Source organism: Tachypleus tridentatus, chromosome 10, assembly GCF_004210375.1.
Source record: "Tachypleus tridentatus isolate NWPU-2018 chromosome 10, ASM421037v1, whole genome shotgun sequence".
Lineage (NCBI taxonomy): Eukaryota > Metazoa > Arthropoda > Merostomata > Xiphosura > Limulidae > Tachypleus > Tachypleus tridentatus.
Window position 1 is genome coordinate 64,304,459 of NC_134834.1, and position 26,451 is coordinate 64,330,909.

General features: G+C 34.6%; 1 protein-coding gene across 4 annotated transcripts in view; it reads right to left on the bottom strand.

Moving 5' to 3' along the window:
* LOC143229454 (zinc finger MIZ domain-containing protein 1-like) overlaps positions 1-26,451 on the bottom strand; it is a 177,362-nt gene that overhangs the window by 89,467 nt on the left and 61,444 nt on the right. The window contains exon 1 of one of the 4 annotated variants that reach the window (XM_076461790.1): positions 4,534-4,552. The exons of the other annotated variants lie outside the window; for them this stretch is intronic. The gene's annotated coding sequence lies outside the window, so the exon portion shown is untranslated. Of the gene's footprint in view, positions 1-4,533; positions 4,553-26,451 lie in introns of those variants that run through there. 4 annotated transcript variants of the gene reach the window in all.

Below are 26,451 nucleotides of genomic sequence, written 5' to 3' on the forward strand. Positions count from 1 at the left end.
GGTTCGATTCCCCTCGGTGGGCTTAGCGGATATTACGATGTGGCTTTGCTATAAAAAACGCACACACACACACTGAAGTTATATGCATATATTGATATAATACTACTGTTGTGTGTATTGCATATATAACAGTGCGTTTATATATAAAATACGTATATAGGATACCTCAGTTATATACATTCATATATAAATTACGTACTAAATCCAGCCAGCAATTTCATAACATCAATATACATATTGTATTTATTCCTTCCTTAATCAAATCTTGCATTTATTTATCCGTGTGTAATTAATCTTAACCAGCTGGTAATACAAAATATCCTACATTACCTTAACGAATCCAAACCAAACTCCAATTGAGATAATTTGAAAATACTTAGTTCTTATTACGTTTGTTTACTGTTGTTAAACTAACATTTTTTCTTTCTAAAAGCATAAACCGATTACATTAAAACATATAAGGTTGTTGTTGTTTTGAATTAAGCACAAAGCTACACAATGGGCTATTTGTGCTCTGCCCACCACGGGTATCGAAACCAGGTTTTTAGCGTTGTAAGTCCGCAGACATACTGCTGAGGCACCTGGGGGGCAAACATAAAAGGATGTGAAATTATGCTCTAATGTGAACATCACTTGTTTATTTGAAAACATGCGACTGTTATCACAGGGTTTGAGAATAGGACCTTTTTTTAAAATAGCAGCCCACATGTGGGAAAACAAAACTGGATTCACAACGTGCGTAGTAGCACTTCAGAGCACACACGAAAGGTTATTTATGGGCTGTAATGTATTCAGCTAGAAAGTGATCTCAAAGCTGACCTGAGGTTAGTGTAAGAAGATCAATAAGTTACAAATAAAAAGCGCACTCTACAGGCTACCGTTTGCAGCAGGACTAAAAAATGATTTATTCTATGTTTTCAAGACTTACATTATTGCCTTATTCTGTATCAGATAAGACGTTTAATTAGATAGGTAAAACGTTTTATTAATAAAATCGACACACGAGTACAGAATGTGTCTGAAAATATACTACTTTTTCTCACCAATGCTAAGGAGATGCATCAGTGACTAAATTCTCTCGTATAATGTTTTTTTTTTAGCAAAAGCTGGTAAGTTTACTACATACTGTTAAAACTCTCTACTTTAAATACTGAACTAGTGTTAAAGGTTGCTTCAGTATCTGCTGTTGTGAAACTGAGAAGCAATGCTTAATTTACAACAGCTATGTGTGATGTGTGCAGATGAGTAAAAAATGACCTTCGCCACCGACGAGGCTTAAGTTGCTTTAAGGAGGAGGTTGTAATACACACTGACCTAATGAGCAACAGTTTGACATCGGATGACGGTGGGGGCGAAACTGTGATTTTAATTGCCATACTTAATATTCTAAGGAATGTTTTGATTTGAGAAGCTGGTTTAGTATCCTGTTTTTAACTGTTATCAAGTGCGAATAAAAGAAATAAGTGACATTTTATAGAGCATCAAATATCATTGGTACTTCGCAGTACACGTTAAGATTATTCAGCTGGTGACAAAATACAGCAGACCTGTGGTGTCCAGTTGGATTGACTTTCGGGGATTACTGGCGACTTTGACATTACAAGTTGACATTCTGCAACCAGAGAGAGTTTGACTCGTAATCTGAGGGTCGTGGGTTTGAATCCCCGTCCTACCGAACATACTAGCCTTTTCAGCTGTGGGGGCGTTATAATGTATCAGTCAATCCTATTATTCCTTGATAAAAGAGTAGCACAAGAGTTGGAGGTGGGTGGTGATAACTAGCTGACTTCCCTCTAGTCTTACATTACTAAATTAGGAACGGCTAGCGCAAATGGCCCTCATGTAGCTTTTCGCGAACTTCAAACAATAAACTGCAACCAGTGAAAAAATAAAACAGGCAATCATATTTGTAATGTCTGGTGAATCTGACTTCTGGCAAGTTGCGGTTATAAAACTATGCATATTTTATTTAATGGAAAACACAATTGGCTCAAGGTCATTTTGCAGACTGGCTATATATCTATCTTATTTCTCTCATAATACATGCGTTTAGAGACCAACGACAACAACTTGTTTAACGACATTTATGTTTGATGGCCATTTCAAAAGCTGGTAAACATATACAAACGAAATCTATTTATTTTTTAGAATACTTAGGTCGTTATCTAAATAATTACTGTTCATAAATTTTTCATTATACTAATATATATAGATATGTGTGTGTGTGTGTGTATTTGTCTTTTAGTTAATGACATTTCAAAATTATCATATATGTGTATATTTATATATATTGTAATTTATATCAATGATCTCTCTGAAGAAATCTGTGTACCATTGCTTAACATACTACAGTGTAACTGTATGCCTTTTTCTCTAATATCCATTTATTTTAAATTATTACGATCAAAACTGAATAAATATTCGGTCTTATCAATACGACAACAGTATCACTTCTAGGGTCGTATGTCCGGTATGTTTGTTTCTTTGTAATTAAGCACAAAGCTACACAATAGGCTATCTGTGCTCTGCCCACTACGGGTATCGAAACCAGGTTACTAGTGGTCGGAGTTCGCAGACATATCGCTGTGCCACTAGAGAGCAGTATTGTTAAGACTATGAACTGGTAGGTTCGTTTTTCAATCCGTTACCGCCAAACACACACACTACCATTTGGGGGCTGTGCATGCGTTATTGAAGTGACCGTCAAATCCCACTATTCGATTAACTAACGGTGGGTGCTGTTACCTAGTTGCTTTTCCTTTATTAGTTTATCAGCTCAAACATATAGACAGCTAGCATAGATAGTCCATGTATAGCTTTTCAAGAATATCCGAAACAAAATTGTGCACAGCCAGTACGTAAAAGATTGCAGCAAGCTGATTACAGTGTGATATTTAATACTATTTCATACGGTAGCGGTCACTTCATTAGCACAGTTTATGTGTCTGTAAAATAGTTTTCGCCTTAAGCACAAGAAAGATGGGATTCTACGTTATTTAATATATACATATATTTTTACATAAAATTAATACTGATAGACTTAAATAAAATTAAAGTAAAACAAAATATATATTCTGTTCTTCGAAGTTGTTCATTTAACAAAGATTCTTAAAAATGTTCCGCATTCTGAGGCAGTGGAAGCGTTATAAGAGTGATTGTAAAATCCCATTACTATGTCATAAAAGAACTTGGAGCTGGCGGTGGGCGATTTTGAACAGCTGTCTTTCCTACTAATCTATCAGTTCACATTTACTAGCATCGCATGAAAATTAAGAAACAAATAATAAAAACAATCTAGGTTTTATAAAACTAAAACGAAATATTTAATTCATATTTTGTATTACGAGATAATGATAAAGCTCTGGTGAAGAGAGTACGAACTTGTTCAAAACCGAAACTGAGTCTGGTTTCATTTAATAATCGATTGTACAGCACTGGACTCAACACATTCCGTAAGGATGGACAAGAGCTTATTGTTGTTGAATGTGTTGTAACTGTTGTTCGCGCAAAAGCCTCCTGCAATGGAATATACGCTGTGGAACAAGTCTATAACACATTGGTCGTGGAAGAATGACTCGCTATAAGGTTCATGTGCTCACCCTTGAGTCATTAACATAGATTGTGAACACGTACACTGTAAAAACATGTAAATATTGATCTGATATTTTAAACATAAAACAACAGGAACAGAAAAAGAGATGAACAGAAAGCCGAAACGAAAATCTAATATTATTTTAGAAAAGGGTTAACTGATAGTATAAAAACAATACACATATATTAAATGAACTATAACTCTTTGAAACTAACCTGCATTGGTAAAAAAATAAAAAATCAATTTTGTTTAATGATTGGTCTAGATATTGCAAAACAAATTACATACTTTTTCAGTTAAAAAATAAAGTTTTTACAATTAACTGTTCAATATTTGAAAACTAGCGTTTCGCCAGCCAAAAATGGCGGAGCAAGTGCTACCACCCCCATCCCATATTATAGACAAACCTCACATTTCATGGTTAACTGAAATAAACAAATTCTGAGAAATCAAGCACGAGCAGCAAAGAGACAAAAATGTGCAGTCAAGACAGTCAAACGTCAGTGAATTCCTTTATTGGTCAATCAAAATAAATATCATTTATTAAATACACTTGAGGTGTATTCATATAATAATTATTTGTAAACATTATTTAGATTATCTTCTAATATATAGAAAAGCCAGTGAGTTTCGGTAGCACTGCGTTTCAACAACGGTTTCTATGTCTAGTTGCTTAGCAACAAAAGTATAACCTAATATTGCTGTCAGTCTGGGTGCCGAAAATTAAATGTATTAATTGGAATTTTTTTGTTGATTTGTTAATTTAGTTTTCGTTGATTAAATAAGTTTATTTATTAAAAACGTTGGTGATATAACAGAAAATAGGTTAATTCAGGAACGATTTAAATATAGAATGGAATCAATATTCTTACTTTCATGATAATTTTATGCATTTGGTTTTAGTTACGTTTTTACTTAAGTCTTATTTTACCAACACTTACTACACTTATAAGGTTTCAAGGCACCATTCTCACTGCCCCTATGCACCCCTGTCATTAAAATCGTAATGGGCAGAGAACAGTCGAACTATTACATCTAGATAAATACATTTTAGATTTATCCTCCCACTTCAAGAAATCAAGTGTGACGTGATGTAACACACACACACTAACTTTTATATACGTTAGATTAAACGAATGTAGTCATGCTAGCTGGGCACGAGGCTATACGTCACCGGCTACTTAGGTGCTGATAAACACTCTCTGTATAGAGTATAGTGATTTTAATCCTTGTTTCGTAACTTTTGGGGTCATCCTTCCTTGGATCATTAAGGTAAATATAAGCTTCCTATCTTGTGTTGAAAAGAAACTGTCACGTTTGCAGACATACAAACAAACTCGTTGAATCTTTTTCTTGACACAAAAAGTGTCAAGCGTTAGAATTAGTTCAAGTATTCGATTTTGAAGATGTTTCGCGTATTTTTCCTTTTCAGTCCATTATACAAGGATAAACCAAGACCTCTGATCCCTGAAATTTTAAACTATTCAATAAGCAAGCCGATGTCAAAACACTAGCAAAACAAATGTGGAATCGTTCAAATTTCCTGAGTAGAAAACCAAAAATGGAATACAGCTACGCGACAGCACGTGTGCTCCAAGACCGTACGCGTGCAAAACGTTTGTAACATTTCATCAAATTCCTTAGCATAGCTCGGTTTCCGTCTGTGTGGTGCGGTATATTTTTGGTTGACCGAAGAGAAAACACCAAGTGAATGATGGGATAGTGCGATAGGGATGGTTACGACTTCTTTCCTACTCTAATTATAGCAGAGGTATTTCTGTGCCTATCTGTACTAAAAGAACCACCTCATACCTGTTTAACTGAAATCATGTGGCAAACGTTGAAAAGAAATTTTCTTACTACTACATTACATGCTAAGTATATATATAACCGGGGGTTTTCCTAGTGTACAGTTGATCACAGATTCTGCGCCTATAAAATGTTTGTACAATTGAAAATTAAGCTTTGTAATTAAATTCAGTACCTAAATGTTTTATATATATATATATATATATATATATATATATATAAGATTGTATATTAGAGGTACAATAACGCGTCATGTATTTAAAAATTATGGAGTTAAAATATAATTGTGCAGTTCAAAACATTCCTTAGGAAAAGTTCTGGTACCAACAGAAAGACAAACATAACGTAAAACTATACAGATATATTCTGAGTATCTACAACACGTGAAAAATCCGATCTATAAAAGATTAGTATCACCAGTAAGGGTAATAATATTTTTACCTGTCAAGGTAATTAATCACACGAAGTTAAATATAATTCTTCTCGTAACTGACTGACTCGCTTAATTATAGAAAAACTAAGAATAGAAATGTTTAGCCTCTTCGCCCTCTCAGGAATTTTTGGTTAAGGGCAAATTCCGATTTTAACTGGCATTCTTTTTACATTATATTTTATCAGACGCCGTGACTCAGTCTGCAAAACAAACTCGTATACTGTCACGAGTACAAAAAATAACCGACTTTACAACAGTGCATTAAATCAAAATTTTTAAATAACATACATTTAACAAATAGTTTCGTTAATAAATGACGGTGGATTGCCTCTAGACTAACACAAACTCTGTATTAAGAGCCATATTTACCAATATTTTATTTAATTATTAAAGTAAAAGTATTTTTAGGCTAACCAGAACCGTCCTAATAGGTTGAGGAAAGTTAACGAGTTCCCAAAATCACAAACACTTAGGCCCCTTGGTAACTGAGTATCCAAAGTTTTGCTTGTAGTTAAGAGCAGAGTTACGGTATAGCTTATCTGTGCTTATAGCGTTATAAGTCTGCGGACCTACCCCTAGGGGAAGCTAGACATCTGTTTTCTCGCACTAGGCAAAGTACAGGTAACTTATTCTGTAGTGTTGAGCTTCCCATCAAATAAACAAAATACCACAAAAAAAAATCCAACATTTAAGTAAGAGTCTTCCATTTCTAAACTTCTCTGGGCCTAACATTCTTTTAATACACATAAACAGGATTGAAGTAGAGGAGATTAAGGGCGTTATTAATATTTTTAATATACATTCTATTTGAGAATAAAGGCGTTATTAATATTCTAAATATACATTCCACATAATCATATACATACATACACAAAAGTTAAATAAAAATTTGTTTTCCTTGGATCATCAGTATTTTTTGGAGCGGCATAGCCAGGTAGGTTAAGGCGTCGCAGGTTTAAATCCCCACTACACCCAACATGCTCGCCTTTTAAGCCGTGGGGGCGTTATAATGTGATGGTCAATTTCAATATTCTTTGGTAAAAGAGTAGCCAAAGAATTGGCGGTGGGTGGTCATGACTAGCTGCCTTCCCTCTAGTCTTACGGTACTAAATTAGAGACGGCTAGAGCAGATATCCCTGGTATAGCTTTGCGTGAAATTCAAATCAATCAAACCAGTATTTTTTCTCTTAGTTACAAATTCACTTTCTTCTTATTAGATGGTTACTGTGGTTAAATCATAAACGGGATTTTTTTAGACTCACATGAAAAAAATTGTGAGCTCATAATGCAACCTCATGCAAAACACTATGAATTACAAGATTTTTATATACATATATTGGATCTAAAACCTAGCTGTAACTGACCTTTATTGCTTGATACATTCACAAATCTATGAAAGTCTACATAACAATAGAATGAAAAACAAGCGTCACCTCTCACACATAAATAAAAACAGCGCTAAATATCTACAAAGAAGAAAAAAAAACACCGAATCTCTGTTGATGGGCGGAGTTTTGAGTTTTTTGTTTATTTCTGGGAGTTCGCGCAAAGCTACACAACGGCTATCTGCGCTAGCCGTTTCTAACTTAACAGTGTAAGGAATGGCAGTTATCAACACCCACCGCCAATTCTTGGGCAACTTTTTAACCAATAATTGACCGTAACATTATAACGTCCTCACGGTTGAAAGGGTGATCATGTTTGGTGTGACGAGGATTCGGTTACGAGTCGAGCACCCTAACCACCTGGCCATGGCGGGCGTGTTAAGGTTTGAAATATAATTTCAAATGTTATTGATGAAGCTACTATTTAAGATGGGGCTGCCGGGAAGGGCTGTAAGTGTTACATCAGCCAAATATCAATTTATAATGAAGCCTATGGAATCTTAAAACTAATCGCAGTCCTTCCGTCTTTATATTTAAAAGTAATAATAACAATTTTAAATGGATTCCAGATTCCACATCCGGAGATATATAGCAGTAATTAAATATTGAATAAAAACCACTGGATTAATGAGTCTCTTCCCACCTTATAGTCCCCCCCTGTGAGACGGCCTAACTTTAGAAAAAAAACACACAAACTAAAATCCAGGGTTCGAGTCCCAGTGGTGGACACAGCAGATAGCCCAATGTGGTTTTGATCCATAACAACTAAATAAACCCACCCTATAACAGAATATATTAAGAAAATGCAACTTCTACTAAACTACAAGGACTAGGGAAAGGGGGGGGGATGAAAGATGGTTGAATATTGAACTTTATCTTCGAAAAGTTAGGTCAGGTTGAATAATCATTAACTCAGAATATAAAATGATTCACGTCAAGTAAGCGTTTAGTTTGGAATGGAATCCTTTTCGTTCTTAATAATAACACCTTGTGCTGATGGTACTCGTACGATTTTACAGCCTGATACGCTGGTTCTGATTCCCCGATTTCCAAATCATGCAATCACACACTTTACAATTTAGTCACCAGCTAGCGTCTTGACAACGTGCATGTTACCGGCATAAATACTTTTTGATATCGATTATCGAAAATCAATCTATTGTATAGGAGAACCTAGTCACCTCTCTGCCTACGTGTCTGTTCTTCATTGCTTTCTTAATTATCTCTATGTGCGTTCTTATCTCCAAGGTAGATACTTATCTACCTACTTACCTATGTACGTCCCCTACACTACGCACACGTTTGCAACTGTGATACTTTAATCTAGATAATGGTCACTTCATGAGTGAAGTCACTATCAACGCCAAATAACTTAAACAAATTGTATCCCAAAAAAAAAGTATCTAAAATCTATTAACTATACCTATGTGTAATACCTGCCAAGAGATGGCGCTCCAAATTTAACACAGTTTTCAAAAAATAAATTCAATATTGGTTGAATAAAGCAAAACAGAGTCCATCGTAAGACTAACATAAACATGTCATAAACAGAAATTCCCAGAGATACGCTACCCAGAATTATTCACATTCAATTTAACACTTAAAAAAGTAATAGGTAAGAGAGCACGTGTTTATTGCTTTTTAAAATAGACAAAATAAAAATCTGCGTAACATATTCAGTACATCAATTAACGATTTTGTTATTCTGCTGTTTAGTTATATTACAATATTTTTAGTTAAGGATATTAAATAAATGTTTAAAATGTACATAAGAAGAATTTTTACTGTATAATTGTCATCACTTTCAACTAAAATAAAAAGTACGTTACAGTGTGAACTTGAAAGCTCGTATACAAACCTACACCTATCCGGCCATAAGCATATAAACTTAACAGGTTTAAAAAAAATTGGGAGGGAAGCATTTTTTTTTACAATAAACAAAAGATTTCCGACATTCTTTTTATATTTGTCGTTTATTTGTTGTTATTAAGCACAAAACTAGCTCTATTCTGCCCACCACGGGTATCGTGTGTGTTTTTCTTATAGCAAAGCTACACCGGGCTATCTGCTGAGTCCACCGAGGGAAATCGAACCCTTGATTTTAGCGTTATAAATCCGTAGACTTACCGCTGTACCAGCGTGGGACCCACGGGTATCGAAACCCGGATTCTAGCGTTGTAAGTCCGCATACGTTTCATATTTAATTATGCCTTTCGGCAAAAAAAATCAACATATGTTTCAGTTTGAAAATAAAACAAATCCGTAAAACAAGCGTACCTGCAAACCTGTCTCATTTACACACAGATCTTACATAAAAGTATATTAAAACACGTAAATAAGAACTGAATTTCAGAGATACTCAAAAAAATACAAACTTTATTAAAAAGTCCCAAATCAGACAATGTTATATAATGTTAAAAAGTAGAGCAGAAATGTTTTTAATTGTTGTATTTATAAAAGCAACAACAACAGTATAGTTACAGGTACATTTATTTGTTTATTTCACTCACAGTACAGACACCAACAGAAGAGAAGTAATAAAAGATATTTTATTTCATTTAAACAGAAAGTGCTACCTTCAGAAAACTGAGAAACCTGTTTAAGTTGTTTTGTTACGATAAAGGATGAGAGTTGGGCCTATGACATAACTCTGGAATTTTGAGTTGATGCCAGAAAATATTCCATCCACTTTAAGCTGTGAGCGCGTTATAAGCGTGACATTCAATTCCGTAGACTGGATGTCGAACAGTACGTTGTTACTGACTGGTTTGCCTTTCTTTTGGTCAGTTGTTCAAGATTAGGGACGACAACAGACAGGTTTAAGAGATTTGCCATAAATACAAAATACAAATGATACATATGACGCTAAGAACATCTGTAAATTGAGTTATGAAAACTGTTTCAAGTATATACATATATATCCAAATACAAAAATTGAGACTGGTTATAAAGCAATATGTAGAGAAAATCAATTGCAAACTTGGAATTCTTACTAAAATGAAGCATTATTTGCAACAACGGGTGCAACCATTTCTTCCAATGATTTACGATACATATTAAAACAGTAATTATTACTTCGATTTAGAAATCTCTTGCATAAAAAGTTTCGCAGAATGAAAACTGTTTCATAGTTCATGAATGATTCTGGGTGATAAACAAGTTTTTATTGGTCAACGAGTGATACTTAGTTGGGTATTTTTGAGGAAATCTTTCCCGAATGCACTCTTATCAAAAAGCAAACTAACAAACAAACAAAATGCTGCAACAAGCATTTTAACTTTTGAAATGATTAACTTTAATTGATAACAATGAGACATAGTAAAATAATTTTTATTAATGAATATTATTGTTACACTGAGATTTTAAATGCAGAATTATTTAACTAAATTCTTAGTTGTTATATCTGAGAATACATTAATATCTACTAGTTCCAAGTTTGCTCAGAGTAACCACACCCTTTCTATAAATATCTTAATCTTGTACAGAAATTTGTGATGACGTATGAAACATGAGAATATAAAACGTACACGTGTACAAAGTAGAACTAGGCCAGAGAATACAAACCAAATAATACACATACACTAAATAGGGCCCAAAAGAAGCCAAGGAAATAGAGTGATTTACTTAATACAGGTACATAGATAAAAACATCTTTTGTTACACAGTGGAAAATCCAAGCTATGAGTACAAGATATTGTTAAACATTTTAAGAAAATAATTCAGCGCCTATGGTAACCTATTGTGTCTCATTATAACGCTATGGTTATGGATTGTTTCGTATTGTACCTTATTATAGCATTAGGAGTGTACGTTTTGTCCTATCGTGACGTATTATAACACTCTGACTATAGTTTGTGCTGTATTGCGTTTCATTATAACTGTATTGATATAATTGGTACCATATAGCGCCTCATTATGACACTAAGGTTGCGTCTACCTACTTACTGCGCTCTGTCGTAATATCAGTTCTACAACTGATGCGTACAGCACTTCATTATTTACGTCGTATTATATGGCTTCCTCTACGCTTCAACATAACGCACACGGCTCCATTCGCAGATCTTAAGCGCTTCAGTACATCATTACAGGTATACAACTGCACTTAAAGTTATCCATGGTTGCGGAGCGTTGAACTAAACGCGACCAAAGTTAAACTGTAGTTTAGAACATGACGTACACATATTTCTATAAAAGAAGTATAGATGGATAGATATTCAGTATAATACCGTATCGACACCAAATCAGTTTGATTGTTTGTTTGTTTGTTTTGGAATTTCGCACAAAGCTACTCGAGGGCTATCTGTGCTAGCCGTCCCTAATTTAGCAGTGTAAGACTAGAGGGAAGGCAGCTAGTCATCACCACCCACCGCCAACTCTTGGGCTACTCTTTTACCAACGAATAGTGGGATTGACCGTCACATTATACACCCCCACGGCTGGGAGGGCGAGCATGTTTAGCGCGACGCAGGCGCGAACCCGCGACCCGCAGATTACGAGTCGCACGCCTTACGCGCTCGGCCATGCCAGGCCAAATCAGTTTGAAAAAGGTTGGCTACAAGTCCCAAATTTACATCGTTTTCCTGTGTGAAGAAAATGAATGAAGTTGAGCGATCTTCACAACTAAAAACTTAACAACAAAGGCGGCTTAAGTTACTTAAGTGTTTTCAGAAACGGGGTGGAACTACAGCAAAGTTAACACTTAATATGTAAAATTATTTTGTTAGCTCTTATTTTATTTAGTAAACCAAAACGTGCCAGCTTAAGAAATAACCTGAACGTTAAGAATTTACGTTGAAAAACCGTGTTATATGGTTTATTTAACGACCAATAGTCGTAGATAATTCATGGTTCTATGAAGTAAATATATTAATAGTTCTTTTCGCTGTAAAGAAGATTAAATTTTATACAAAAATATTTCAACTTGACCAAAAAATATTTATTCAGAAAAAAACCAAGACTATATGATTTTAAAATAGCAGGTAATGAATTTAATCATCACATAAATAACAAGCGTGTAATCACATGTCAGATTAACCACAAACACGCATTAAAATCACGCATAGTAGCCGTGCAAGAATTTAGTGGCTTAGTTATTGGGTTTTTATCAGTGTTTCCATCTCAAGTTACTGTATGGAGCCAGTGGCGGTAGTCGCGCCTTTTAGAGCGTTAATGACCACGTCGTTGACATGTTGTAAATTGACACATTTCGTAGAACTGCCCCTGTTTGGAATAAAATGCCTTTGGCGGGTAGAGGGCAGCACTTGGATATGAGGATATACCACATCGTTCTTTATGGGCACGCGTGTATCAGCATAATTTACTCTTTTATATTACACACTGTACTGTTCAAAACGTTCATTTCCAATTACTTTCATGAAAAAATATACATAATTTCGAAATAATTCATTATTTCTGTAGAATAACCGCTGGTACCACAACGTTAAGTGTAAGTAAGGACTTAAAAGGTTAAAACTTGGGTTTCTGCGAGAATCCATTGTGTAGCTTGTGCTTAAAACACGAACAAATTTTCTTTAAAATGAACTACTACTTTTGAATAAAACTTTCCATTAATAGTATTTTACGTATTTTCCGTCAGTGTGTGGTCATTATGAAGCCATGAAATAATGAACAAACTATGTCAATAATTGGGCCATGCTGTTTCTATTGGTAACTATACCATACACTATTAACATCTCAGTTGGTGTTTACCTAGCTACACTGTATCTGTTGGTAACTGTACCACGCACTACTTGGTTATTACTAATAAATTTAGGTATATACAAAGCTACGTTGTTTCTATCGGTAATTATACCACAAACTATTTGCTTTTCAGTAGAAAATCTAGCTATCTTGTTACGCTGTTTCTTTATCAGTAACAAGGATAAGTATCCAATTACACAGAAGAAATTCTACTGGGTTTCAAACAATATAGTTTCACATAATGCTGACATTAGAGGTTTTACGACTGTTTTAGGCATTTGAAAAGACCGTTTATATTGTTTCTGAAATAAGCATAAATTAGAAATTCTAAGGAAAAACAGTAATTAGCTATGTTAATTAATTTGCGGGACTTCAAAATATGACAATAGAGACTGAATGATATTCTAACTCGTTAAAACCTACGCCAACGGATTAAAACGCCAACTTTCAAGAACATAAAGCTAACAGTCCATTGAAATCGTTATGAATCACAAACCTCCGCATTCACTTTTTTAACTATATAACTTGAGTAAGAATAAGTGTAACACAGCTGATAACTTATTTGACTGTGGTATTAATCACGAAACGATAAATAAAGTATAACTTAGAACTTAACAGTTAGAAATAAACACTTTAACGTGTAGTGCTTAAATCTAATTCATTCATTGCTCATTAAGTACTAGTTCGATTTCCGCGCCTTATACCTGGTTAGAGGACAATCAATATTGTCGCGTACGCTCTCTTAGACTACGCTTACAAGGGCACGAGTGTCTACACTACAGAGAAACTATGTAGCATCTCAATTTCTTATTGACAAGCGGGTTCATAATAACCATTGTTGTAGCTTCACATTCATAAGCGCACACTTAACTAATAATAATTCTCTCATGTCCTAATCTCTAGGCGCAAAGATAAGGTTTTAAAAACATCAACACACTGACAGGAAACTTCAGGTGTGAATAATACTGGAAGGGTTTTGTTTTTTACTTAATATTTTATGAAGTGAGTAAACTTCATTTTGTCACAATTACAGCTACCACGATATCGCTCAACAGGGAAAGAAATGTGTGTAAAACCTCTTAAATTTGTGCTTTGATGGGAAAAAGATGGTAGAAAATAATGCAGCTATTAAATATAAATTAATTAGGGGATATAACTCGTAAAAACAAAAAAACGCTAAACAAACATTAAAATTTACAGAGACTACAAGAGGAATTAGAAATCTCTGATTATGTTTCACAATAAATAATAATGACTTCCACCTTCACATACTATATGTATGTCCGTCTGCTGTGTGCTATAAGACAAACATAGGTGATGTTTCTCTAAAATTAGAGGCTGTAATGAAAGAACATTATTGAGGAATTCGAAGATTGACGCAGGAAGTTTAGCTTTTACAGCGAAATAAAAAAAAAGATAAATAGTATTTTGGGCCTCGACATTGATGGGTAAGCGGCGAGGTCATTGATTCCACGTTCAGACTTAGCGTCATCCGTGCTTTCAGGAATGTTGATCGGCCACTAGATAGCCTGCCGTTTTAAGATGCTCTTAATCGAAAAACAGGATTGACTGTCACACCTATATCGCTCCTACAGTGGAAAATGGAAACTGTTCAGCGCCATATCGCGTTCGAGCTTTAGGCCTCTCGGCTATAGCCCAACACAAATCATTAAGTCATGGTCAGCTCTGAAATAAAGATAAAATCTAATGTTCCGTCAACTTGGCATTATTTATTTTTTTAACCAGTTATGTTCCATTTAATTGTATATAGAATACGTTACTAGTGTCTTCTTGATACGGGTTTTATGAAGGTCATTTAACAGGTCATACATTCTGTGCTCAAAATTATAGACTTGTAATATCAACTATGTTTTTATCCATTTGCCAAATACCCACACACAATCACGTGCGTTTATATATATATATATAAATCATTTATTAATCATCGTTTCCTTCTGATAATTTTTCTCATGCAAAAATTGGACGTTATCTACAAATGTATTAGTTTTTAAAGAAGTTTAAACCTTAATAGAATTTTTATGCAAACATTTTCGTAATTCTGAGAACATTGTGCTTGCATTTTACCTTTTAACACCCTCATCACAAGATCTTGTAATAAATCCCGCAGTATGCTAAATAAACACCTTTATCGATAAACAGTAACGTACGTTATTGTTTACGATGTAAAACTGCTCTTTGAAAAGAATACTTTTTCTCAATAGAACGACAATATAGCAATTTATTATGTCAGTCAAACGTCAATAGAGTACGAAACTTATACTAAACTGCATGAAGTGCAGTAAAAGATGGTTGTATATATTAAACTTCATCTTCCAATAGAGAGTTACATCAGCATGAGTACTAATCATCGTTGACTCTTGGGCTACTCTTTCACCAACGAATAGTAGGACTGACAGCAGGTTATAACGCCCACAGGGCTGAAAGAACGAGTAATTGGAGTGACGGGGATTCAAACCTTCGACCCGCAGATTGCAAGTCGAGCTCCATAACCAGCGTGACAAGTATTAATGAACAAGATTTAACAAATCTGAGGCAGCTTATCTAGTTAATATGACCTAGATAATAATAATAAACTACTGTTTTTTAAACGTTTTCATAAATAGTACAATATTTTCTCATACGGTGTGCCAGTATGATATTTTAATTTGCATTATATATATTATTTATTAAATTATTATTTTTTATCCAACACAAACTACAAGAAATCGTTTTAACATCGATAAGTCACCCCAAATAAAGTCAAGTTTTCTTGAATAAAAACTGAAAAAATTAAAAACTGTCAAGTTGCCAAATTCATACACATTGCCATTAATCTACTGGTTCTCAAAATATATGTGTAGGTGTGTGTGAGAGAGCAAGTTATACAGGAACCACTGACCCTCTGCGCCTTGAGATTTACCTTATATGGTACGGTAAATGGCACGAAATACTTGTTAAGAAAAAATCAATGATCTAAGTTTTGCTTAATAACGAAGCGCTGTGCCCAAGTTCTTGGCTCTTTCTAGGGCAATGTGTTCGTTACTACTAAAGAAATAAAGATGTAAGTCAAGATTCGTATGTGTATGTGTGTGAGAAGGAATGGGAGAAACGGCATATTGTTTTGGGTTTGTTTTGAAAAAGTAGCGTTGAGTGGCCTTGTGATGATCACTAAGCCATGTATGTAATGGTGGCGTCGCACTTGACTACGAGTAAATGTTTGCCGTGGTTGCTAGGTCTTTCCAGGCGAATCACTTTTCCAGCTATCACGTGCTAACCGATCTATTGGGTGTCTGATCAATAATGAATAAAGAGTTAGAAGAAAACTATGTAAGCTCGCGTGTTTATAAGACGCAAGAAGTGCGCATTAAGGAAATACTGCCTCTGATTTCCAACAAGAGCACGCTACAATTGCGTCGGCAGTCGCAGCTGAATATTGACAAAGACATCACGAAAAGTGGTAGAATGAATAGAAGTTTGACTTTATAATACATCATCACAATAAAAAAAAAATGGTGTTCTATTGCACTGGTAAAGACCAACTAAAAACTTAGCTTATGTTTCTATGGAACTATCATTTTCTCCTTTCGTTACGGTCTTTAGTAAAAATTGTTGTATTAAAAACAAGCGATATTCATATAATGATATACGAGAAAAAGAAATATATACTATATACAAGTTCGAAAATTTCTTGGTTTTGCAACATTTTAGTAAACGAATCTTCATTTATTCAACCACCAAAGCAAAACGTACCTAATAATTCATAGCAAAAACAAATAGTTTTGTTTCCTCGGAAGCACCATCACATCCACTTAGCTTTATCGATTAACCCATTTCTCACATATTTCTGTATCGATTAGTATCGTATAAATCCATCTAAATGAGCAGCAAAGACTTTCCCTGCAGAAAAAATTACTTGTTTAATATAATAAAATAAGTAGATCTATATATTTGTTTACATAAGAAAACGAACATGGGAGATGTGAGGCCACACTGTGCAATCAAATCACTGACTTATCATAATTCATAAACCGTTTCTCTTCTGCACACAATTTCAGTGTTACGTTAATAGGGAACGAAATGAAAGTGACAAACAATCAAATAGTTTAATAATTCGAACAAAAGTATAATACTTCACCAATTAGGGGGGGGGGGTTGCTAGGAGAGCGGTCCACCCCAGGTGATAGCAAAGAGGGGATGTGTGCCATCAGGAGAATTGAAATACCAGTATAAGTTTTTCCAACCAAATGAAACATTCGCCAAAGTAAGAAAAAAATTCAAACTATTGCAACAGCTTAATATTAATTTCCGCTATAAAATAATTTTTGGCAATATAAAATTTACAAACGAAAACGTAAATATTTGATTAAAATTACATCGAAAGGCGAACGTCATCAGTTTGTTGAGCATAACCAGCTGGCGACTGATATTCCAAATCTTGTTTACTTAACACTGTGACTCCACATACATGAGGTATGTTTCATTAAATAATTACGGTAAAACATAAAGTGCAGGTGTTTATAACAATATCATGCTACTTATACCAGTGTTCAGTAATTTTTTACAGCATGAATCATACTGATATCAAGAGGAGGTGGATAGATTTTCAATTTGTTCTGATGTCACTGCTTGGCTAATCACGGTTCCAAATGACCCTGTGCCAAATGGCAAGACATTTTGAGAACATGGATAGATTACTCTCCATCAAAAGAAAGTTTGTTTTGTTTTTAGTGCAGACTGTTTGCTTTTAATGACAAAGGAATTGGAACATCCAGCTTTATCACTACGTTTCAAGTATGGTGGGAGCTAAACTCAAAGGTGCCTGACCATGAGGTTTTCAAGTAGCATCTCTCTCTCATGCCTGAAGAAATGGGGGACATTGGGAACAGGGTTAAAGCTTAAAAAAACATTGATCAAGTTCATCAAGCAGCAATGGACTGGGAGAGAAAGAAATGGAGGGATATTTTACATCGCTTCTTGGACGTAACCTTGTTTCTGGCTCACCAGGATCTTCCTTTTCATGGTAACAAAGAGTACATATCATCAGCAAACAAAGAAAGCTTCTTGAAATTGGTAGAGTTGCTGTCAAATTATGATCTAGTTTGGGATAAAACATTTTCTAAGGAGGAGAATGGCTTCGAATTTATCTCCAAAGATTCATAATGTGTTCATTTGCCTTTGGGGGAATTACGTCAAAGAAAAAAATAGTGAATGATATTAAGAAAGCAAAGTACTTTGGGATTCTTTTTGACAGCACTCCTGCAGTGTGCCACACTGATCAGATACGTCCACATTGAAAGTTTTTTGTCTCACCTTTTCCATGGCAAATGCTGGTGGAGAATACAGGCATAACAGTCAAAAACCTTTCCCAGACAAGAAGGAATGCTTATTATGATGCTGTGAACCTAGTGAAGGCAAATTTTAAAAGTTGACCTCATCTGTGATCCCAAAGAAAATGTAGACAGAAGCGGATCAGTTCAGATTTTGCTATCTGCTGTATGTGATTTCTCTTTCTGAGTTACCTTTCTTTTTGGTGTGAAGTCCTGGAAGAAATTAATCTCACACAACATTATTTGCAAACATTTGGAATCAGCCTTGAAAAGTGCATTGTGAAGCTCCAAGCTCTTAAACTGTTTCTTGAAGATCGGCGAAATAAAATTGTGGAGAAAGTCATTCATTTTACACTTACAAAATGTGAGGAAATGGACATTTCTATGGAGAAAAGATAGAGAGTACAGATCCAATAAAGGATGCCAGGAGAGATGACAAAGGATGTTGGTCTCATATTGCCAAAGAAAGTAAAAAGGGCTATGTTTAATGTCTTGATCGCTTTCATCAAAAATCAGATATTCATTCAAACGCAATGGATCAAATTCCGTCAATCTTAACTGCTATTCAGCCAACACATTTGGCTGATGCAACAGAAGAATTTGGGAAATGTATTCCAAATTTTACTGAGAGTTTCAATGAATTAACTGATGAAAATATCAGTGTAGAAATTAAACGACTTCGTAGGTATTTGGAAAATGACAAAATCAGCGTTGAAAAGGCAAAGAAATGGATAGCATTGCAGTTTCTGGAGTTTATTGTGAAATGGGATTATTGTGAATCTCTGCCAAGCTTGTCAGCATGTTTGAGATTATTTTCTATGCGTTCACTGTTTCATATGAAAAAGTTTTTCCACACTAAAACTGATAACAAATTTCTCTCGCTCGACCATGAGTCAGACAAGATTGACAAATTCGACTTTATTTTCAATCGAACGTGAATATGCAATTAAGGTGAATTTTGAAGAGATTATTGATCAAGTTGCAGAAATTAAAACTCGAAAGCAGAGATTTGGAATCCTCTTTATTTACCTTTGAAGAATAGGCCGAGCATTGAGACTGAATTTCCTGTGGTTTTTTTTATCAAATAAAATACAGCATTACCTGTTCACTGAATGTTTAATGTCCTGCATTTTTCTCATTTCCAATTTGCTTATGACAGTACTATATTGTTTAAAAACCTGTTGTTGTTGTTGAATTAAGCACAAAGCTACACAATGGGCTGTCTATGCTTTGCCCACCACGGGTATCGAAACCCGGTTTTTAGCGTAGTAAGTCCGCAGACATACCGTTGAGCCACTGGGAGCATTTAAAAATCTACTTGTGAACATAATATTTTTCTGCATGTTTAAATTTTAAAATTATTTATGAGGGAGGTGTGCCAAAAAAAGTATGCCCCTATTTATACGCATATTTTCATTTCATTTTTCTTAACGCCAATATAAAATATTAACGTATTAGACAATGTCTTCCTTATAAGTTATATTATTTTTACGAATTTTCGACAAAAGAAACCGTAATTGTAATAATCCAATGAAAATATTTTCCTTGCCATTCAAGACTATATAATAATGTATCGTCTTTTGATTCTTGAAAGGACGAAAGGAAAATGTTAACTACGAATGCAGCAGTCACTTCTCTGTGATGATCTCGGTTGTGTCGGTGAATCTTCAGAAAGGATATAGTCTAGAAAATCAATATTCGACCGACTACTCAAGACTTCCATTCTGATGGCTTGAAGCGGTTTCTTCTTGAGATAACAAAATAGTTTTCAGTAAATCACATCATCTCCCGGGTTTCTCGTGCTACAGATCGCATCATCTTCCCCATTTCTCTTGCTCCGACATGCTCTCTAACGCCATGACTGCCATCTTGACATCTGTGTTTGGCCAATATACACTTTCCAGCCAATGCCAGTAGCTACTCGGCACGATATCCGGTTGGTAAAATATGACTCCTGTGACTTTTTAAAGAACGAAATAACCGAGGAAAAAAAGACATTTTGGCACATGCTGTTTTCACATTTTCCCTCAACATGATAGCTTATAGCCACAAAACTTTGAAGTATAATTTGAATATATTTTATAACAGTCAGTTTAAATATATTTCCGGCCCGACATGGCTAGGAGGTTTAAGGCGTTCGACTCGTAATCTGAGGGTCGCGTGTTCGAATCCCCGTCGCACCAAACATGCTCCCCCTTTCAGCCGTGAGGGCGTTATAATGTGACGGTTAATCCCATTATTCGTTGGTAAAAGAGTAGCTTAAGAGTTGGCGGTAAGTGGTGATGACTAGCTGCCTTCCCTCTTGTCTTACACTGCTACATTAGGGAAGCTAGCGCAGATATCCCTGGTGTAGCTTTGCGCGAAATTAAAAAACAAACAAATATATTTCCTTATTTATTAATCTGGTTTATAAAGTTCAATTTTATGATCAAAATAGGCAAATAAAGACAGAAACTTAGAAATTACGATTATTATAAAAGTGATTTACGAGTTCGCAAGAATTTAAAAACTTAAAAGTAAAAACCATTTGTGACAAACATAATTACACATATAGTTTTCATTTAATAAGTACTATTCGGTATTTCTATTACAATGCTGAGCCAATCAAAAGTCTGAAAATTTATTGGGATTTCATCTTGATGAGAAACGTTTTGTGGAAACGAAGTATCAAATGTAACATCATATTTATGGTATGATGTAAAGTTCACATTTCTAACTTAAGCAACACATGCCTGAACCACAGGATTCCTAACTTGGCTGTTCCTAATTTGGAACTTTTGGGCAGTCAGCTAGCAGCAAGTACTGTCTACTACTGAGGAAAATGAAATTGACTGTTACTTTTGTAACCCGCCTACAAATGAAAATATGATTCTAAACCTAGTACTTTTCAAACCATAAAGCCAGGTCCTAACCTCTATACCTTAACGAGCTCAAGTTTTAATACAAAAAAAAAATTACATTTTTCACACATACAAAATGTACAGCATACTGTTGCGAATTAAGTTTTTTTTTTGGTCCCCAAATGAGCTTTAGATTAAACCCTGATCATTTTTTTACATACGAAAAACATTACACTCGACGTAGAAGATAGTGTCAGTATAAGGACTTGCTGTGCCTGAATAAACTTCACTTCCACCCTGAATGCTACAAAGAAAAGAAAATTACCGATTGATCGAATCTCGAATGGCACAAGTCTCTGTCACCATACACTTCATCTTTTCTGATACATTGTATGTGTTTTTCAATCCTAAAATTAGTGCGACTCTCTTCGAGTATGCCAAAAGTCCTTACTATTTGCCATAGATACACATAATATTATTGTGATCTTTCATCTTCAGAAAACCAATTATATGAGGAATTAAGCTTGCAACAATTGAGATTCCATTCCTTATGGATGCGTAGAACATTTGTCCGTGACGTAGGCTCGAACTCTGACAACTTTTAGGTTCCTCTCTTTCGAAATATTTACGAAATTGTGCAAACTAATGTACCAAATCCCTATATTTTTAATCCCAAATAATCTATTGAAATGAGACAGTTTTACTCGGTATGGCCAAACTGACTAATCCACGACTGTGTTTATTCGGACCGTGAACTGAGAATTATCTACGCATTATACTTGAAGTTTATATATCAACATATTTACTTCAAAGGAAATTATAACAGGAAAGTCCCACTCAATAAATCATAAGATATGACTGCCTAACGTTCACATCATCTGCAATCGTCTTCCATGAATCACAAAACAAAACAAAGTGTCATTCCCAATCTCTTTAGTTAGTTGAAAAATTAATTTTTTTGGGCAAGCCATCGAAATGGTATAGCTTTAAGTCATAGATAGCCAACTAGCGACCCTCAATAGTTTTCTCCCTTTTTTAAAAAATTGTATTTAATTTTGGAAAAACGAAAACGTTGACAACCAAACTACTGCCGTGTTTACTCTGCTATTTATTCGAAACCATATAATTGAGGGCCTAAGAAGACAGCAGGAGTTAAAATTTCAATTAAACAAATACGCTCAACGTACTTTAATCGGTTATATAGTTTCGACCCCCAGACTACACTATAAGTTAGAAACTGACTCAGGACCATGAAGAAGTTGATCATCCCTCACTTAGGTGGTTAACGCACTTGCCAATTATGCAAAGTCATGACCAGATGACGTCATTTTTCATTCCTTAGAATAAAAAACAATAGTACGTAATTTTAAGCATTTCAGTGTTTAATAAAAGCAGTGGTTTGTGGAAAACATGATAAAAGATCTGCATTTCTTTTTCAAAATGGAACGCTACAAGTCTTTTTTTTTCAAAAAGTGACAGATAAAACGAGAAAGACATCATTTGATTGAGAAAACAATGATAACATGATGAAATAAGTTATATATAAAAACAGATAAGATCTGATAAGACCAAATAAAAGAAACAAAATTTAGTTTTACAATTTTGCACAAAACTACATTACTAATGTTGATCGAACAGTGGGATTTGCCCATCACTGTTATAACACACTCACAGGCTTCAAGGGCAACATTTGCGAATAGTGAGTCCTCAGTTTCACACCCCGTTCATAATAATCACCAACCAAGCTTGTCCCATGTGATGTAATGAAATATAAAGTGATATTTTGGCCTGTTTTATTTTTTAAAATATTTTCCTTTAGAATCCTTTCAATACGACATTACAATCACAGTAGCATCAGATGATATCCATCCATAGATCCTTTAAGACACAGATCAAAGGTAATTGAAATTAACTTACATTTATCAAAATGTACTAATTCCAAGATCAATGTTAATCTAAAAGTTCACACGAAATTAGTGAGATTTTCACTTAACTTTTATTCATTACATAACACGAGAGGAGGCTTTATTCATAAATGACAATTCTATATTGATGTAAATTTTTAATGTTTTTTTTCTATTTTCGAAGAAAGTTACTTATGTGTAATAGTATTTCAGTCTCAGATAAAACTTGAAAGAAAATGTTAAATGTAGACGCACAGACTGATGGAAGTGTATCACTCGTTCTTTTGTGAAAATATACAAAATATATATAATTTTCTTCTTTCCAATTATAAGTCATGAAGGTTAAAAACCTTTATCCGGGCTTGATTTTTTAAAAAACAAAACGATTAACCATAAGCCCAGTATGGCTGGGTGGTTAAGGCACCCGACTCATAATCTGACGGTTACGGGTTCGGATCCCCGTTATACCAAACATTCTAGCCATTTTAGCCATGGGAGCATAATAATACCACGGGCAATCTCACTATTTGTTGGTAAAAGAGTTGTAGGTGAGTGGCGATGACTAGCTGCATTCCCTCTAGTCTTACACTGCTAAATTAAGAACGGCTAGCACAGATATCTCTCGTGTAGCTTTGTGCGAAATTCGAAACAAACCAAACTCGACGTCAGCGAAAAAATAACCAAAAAAAAAAAACGTACAACAAAACCCATCATTCCAGCAAACACTAAATTTATTCAAAAACCAGATACAAAACTAAAGTCCATACTGTGTAAAAACTACACTGGCAAACACAACACCAACATTATTTAAAAATACAATGCAACAATTGCCATGACTTCTATATTGGAGAAACAAGCAGAAAAAAGGAAACCAGATTCAAAGAACATAAAAACACCTTCACACGTTTTCGAAAACTGCAAATCAAACAAACATAACATAACCATGGAAAACACCCAGATATTAAGCAGAGAAACAAATATAAACAAAAGCAAAATCAAGAAGCCCTACTTATACAATAACCAAATTAAAAATTAAACCATTATGAAGGAACACCTTTACTAATTAGTAACCTGACATCTAACTACAACGCCACCTACAATACCGTACATGTTTACACTCTCGTCCCTAAGACGTGTGCCCGGCAACTGTCAGTTGCAAACTTTCTTTGTTAATCTGAAGATGACCTAAGGAGGTCAAAACGTTGTTCTCTACTTTATTTTAATAAAAGTTTTAATACCCATTATAACAGCCGTCTTGAGATAAAAATGTCATGAAAGGAAAACCATATTTTTACACTGCTTATTCTGCCTGGCCTTACTTGTCTACTGGAATATATTCTTAAGACAATTGGTTTCTGTTACTTACTCATACATACGTGCAAGTATTGTACAAGTTTCGAACAAACTATGGTTGAGCGCTGTTTTCAATCACGTACCGTGTCAACAAGCAGGATCTTGACTGGGTTATTATACAGACAGCTAAACTACAATTTGTGGCAAATAATTATGTCTGGGTCACTCGCCTCCCATTATATTCCTCCCCCTCCTCCCCAACCTGAAAGCTACTGTGTGGAAAACAGGGGTATCTTTCTTAGGCAGGGGTAATAGAACGTAGCGGAATGCACCTTCACATTCGGCCAGGGACGTCTCAGGTCAAAATTCCCTGTTAGGTAAAAATGCGGGACTGCTCTCGGTTCTTTGTCCGGGATGAGCAAGGGCAAGCAGCTTCATCACCACGGCAACCAACTGAAACCTATAGCTCTGTTCAACAGAATTGGAAAACATTCACCAGTGATATTAAAACAATAATAATAAAAAATATATATATTTAAAAGTTTGAACCAAGTACGGGTAATAAACTAAACAATCAAATACATCAAATAAACCTAGTTCTAATATATTTTTCAAGTACCCTACATGTTCACTGGTTAACCTACCTGAGATAGCAACATGTAAATTTAAAATTTTATATAATTATCATTAAAAGAGTGTTCAGTCCCAGTAACAAAAATATACTTTTTCTTCTCGAAAGTGACCTCGGAACATTTTTTTAAAAATACAGCTCTATTAAAACAATGAGATGTAACAGTTCCGTATTTGTATTCTTTTTTTGAAAAAATTAAAAATTTGGTCTTAATGTCAAAGAATCAAAGGAATAAACTAAACGTATATATTTACTTATTTATATATACGGCTTTGATTCGAATATTTTTATTGTATCACAGAACTGTAAAATGTTCCATACTCAATGAAATAAATTTATTGTTCACTAAAGATATATACACGATATCTTTTTCATATCTCTGAAGACACAGTTAACAACACAGAGGATAATTTAAATGAAGTTTGCTCTTTATCAATAATAAAACATAAGTTCAAACCGACACACATGCACGGTTACGTATTAACTCCCAAATTATATTTAACAGTCTATACGATATTTTAACCTTCGGCCCCAAGTTCTCCCGTACGATCACTACAGCTTCAGTATGACCTTGACTGGCGGGAACAAAGTGATGGTAGCGCCCTCTCGAGGCAACGGGGAATGGCACTAGATATAGTTGGTCAAAACTCTGTTAAGGGCATCCGGAGTAGATCTGCGAAAGTTGTCAATCAGCTTTCGGATCAGCAATAAGCCAAGGCCTTCAAAGTATAAAACTTGTGAAAGAAACGTACAGGCTGAACTGGGATAACAAAAACAACTAGCCCACAACTTGTAATAAGTGAATGGGATATAAGAGGAAAAGTAAGTGGCCACATTCAAATAAAGCGGAAATGATACTAATGCCATATTCTGATCTATTTTGTTGTTGATTTTACTGAGAGAAAAAAAAAAATGTTAACCAGCCAGTGTATGAAAGAAGAGATGGCCATTACAATGCCACAAACAAAAGTAAAAGAAGAGAAACATTCCGTAGAATAGGCAATTATTTGATTTGCGACACCTCGTTACTAGTTGAAAAAGTATAATATATAATAAATAAATTTACAAATATAATAAAATTAATCAAACTAGGGATACTTCCAACAATGAATGAGTAATAAATATGAAACAAGCATATTTATTTATTTAAACAAGCATATTAGTTTTTCCCGTTCATAACATTCAAACCCTAATCGGTTACCACCCTTTTTAGCGAAAGGTTAAAGTTAAAAGACTGTTTCTCATAAAACGAAAGTAAAAATCATAAACACGAGCCCCAACTGAGTCTTCAGTACACGCCTATAACATTATCTGCTGTATAAAAATTCTAAAGGCCTATTGTGAAACAATCTACTGATTTATCTACAACAAACATAAAAGCCTTTAAAATACGCTACCGTATAACCGTCTTCAAAGGTATTAAAATATACTTCATTATTATAAAAGATTACATTGTACCACTGGCTTTTAAAGCCAATAAAACACTGAATAACATATTTCTAAAGCTATAAAATATGCTACTGTAAAACAGACGACG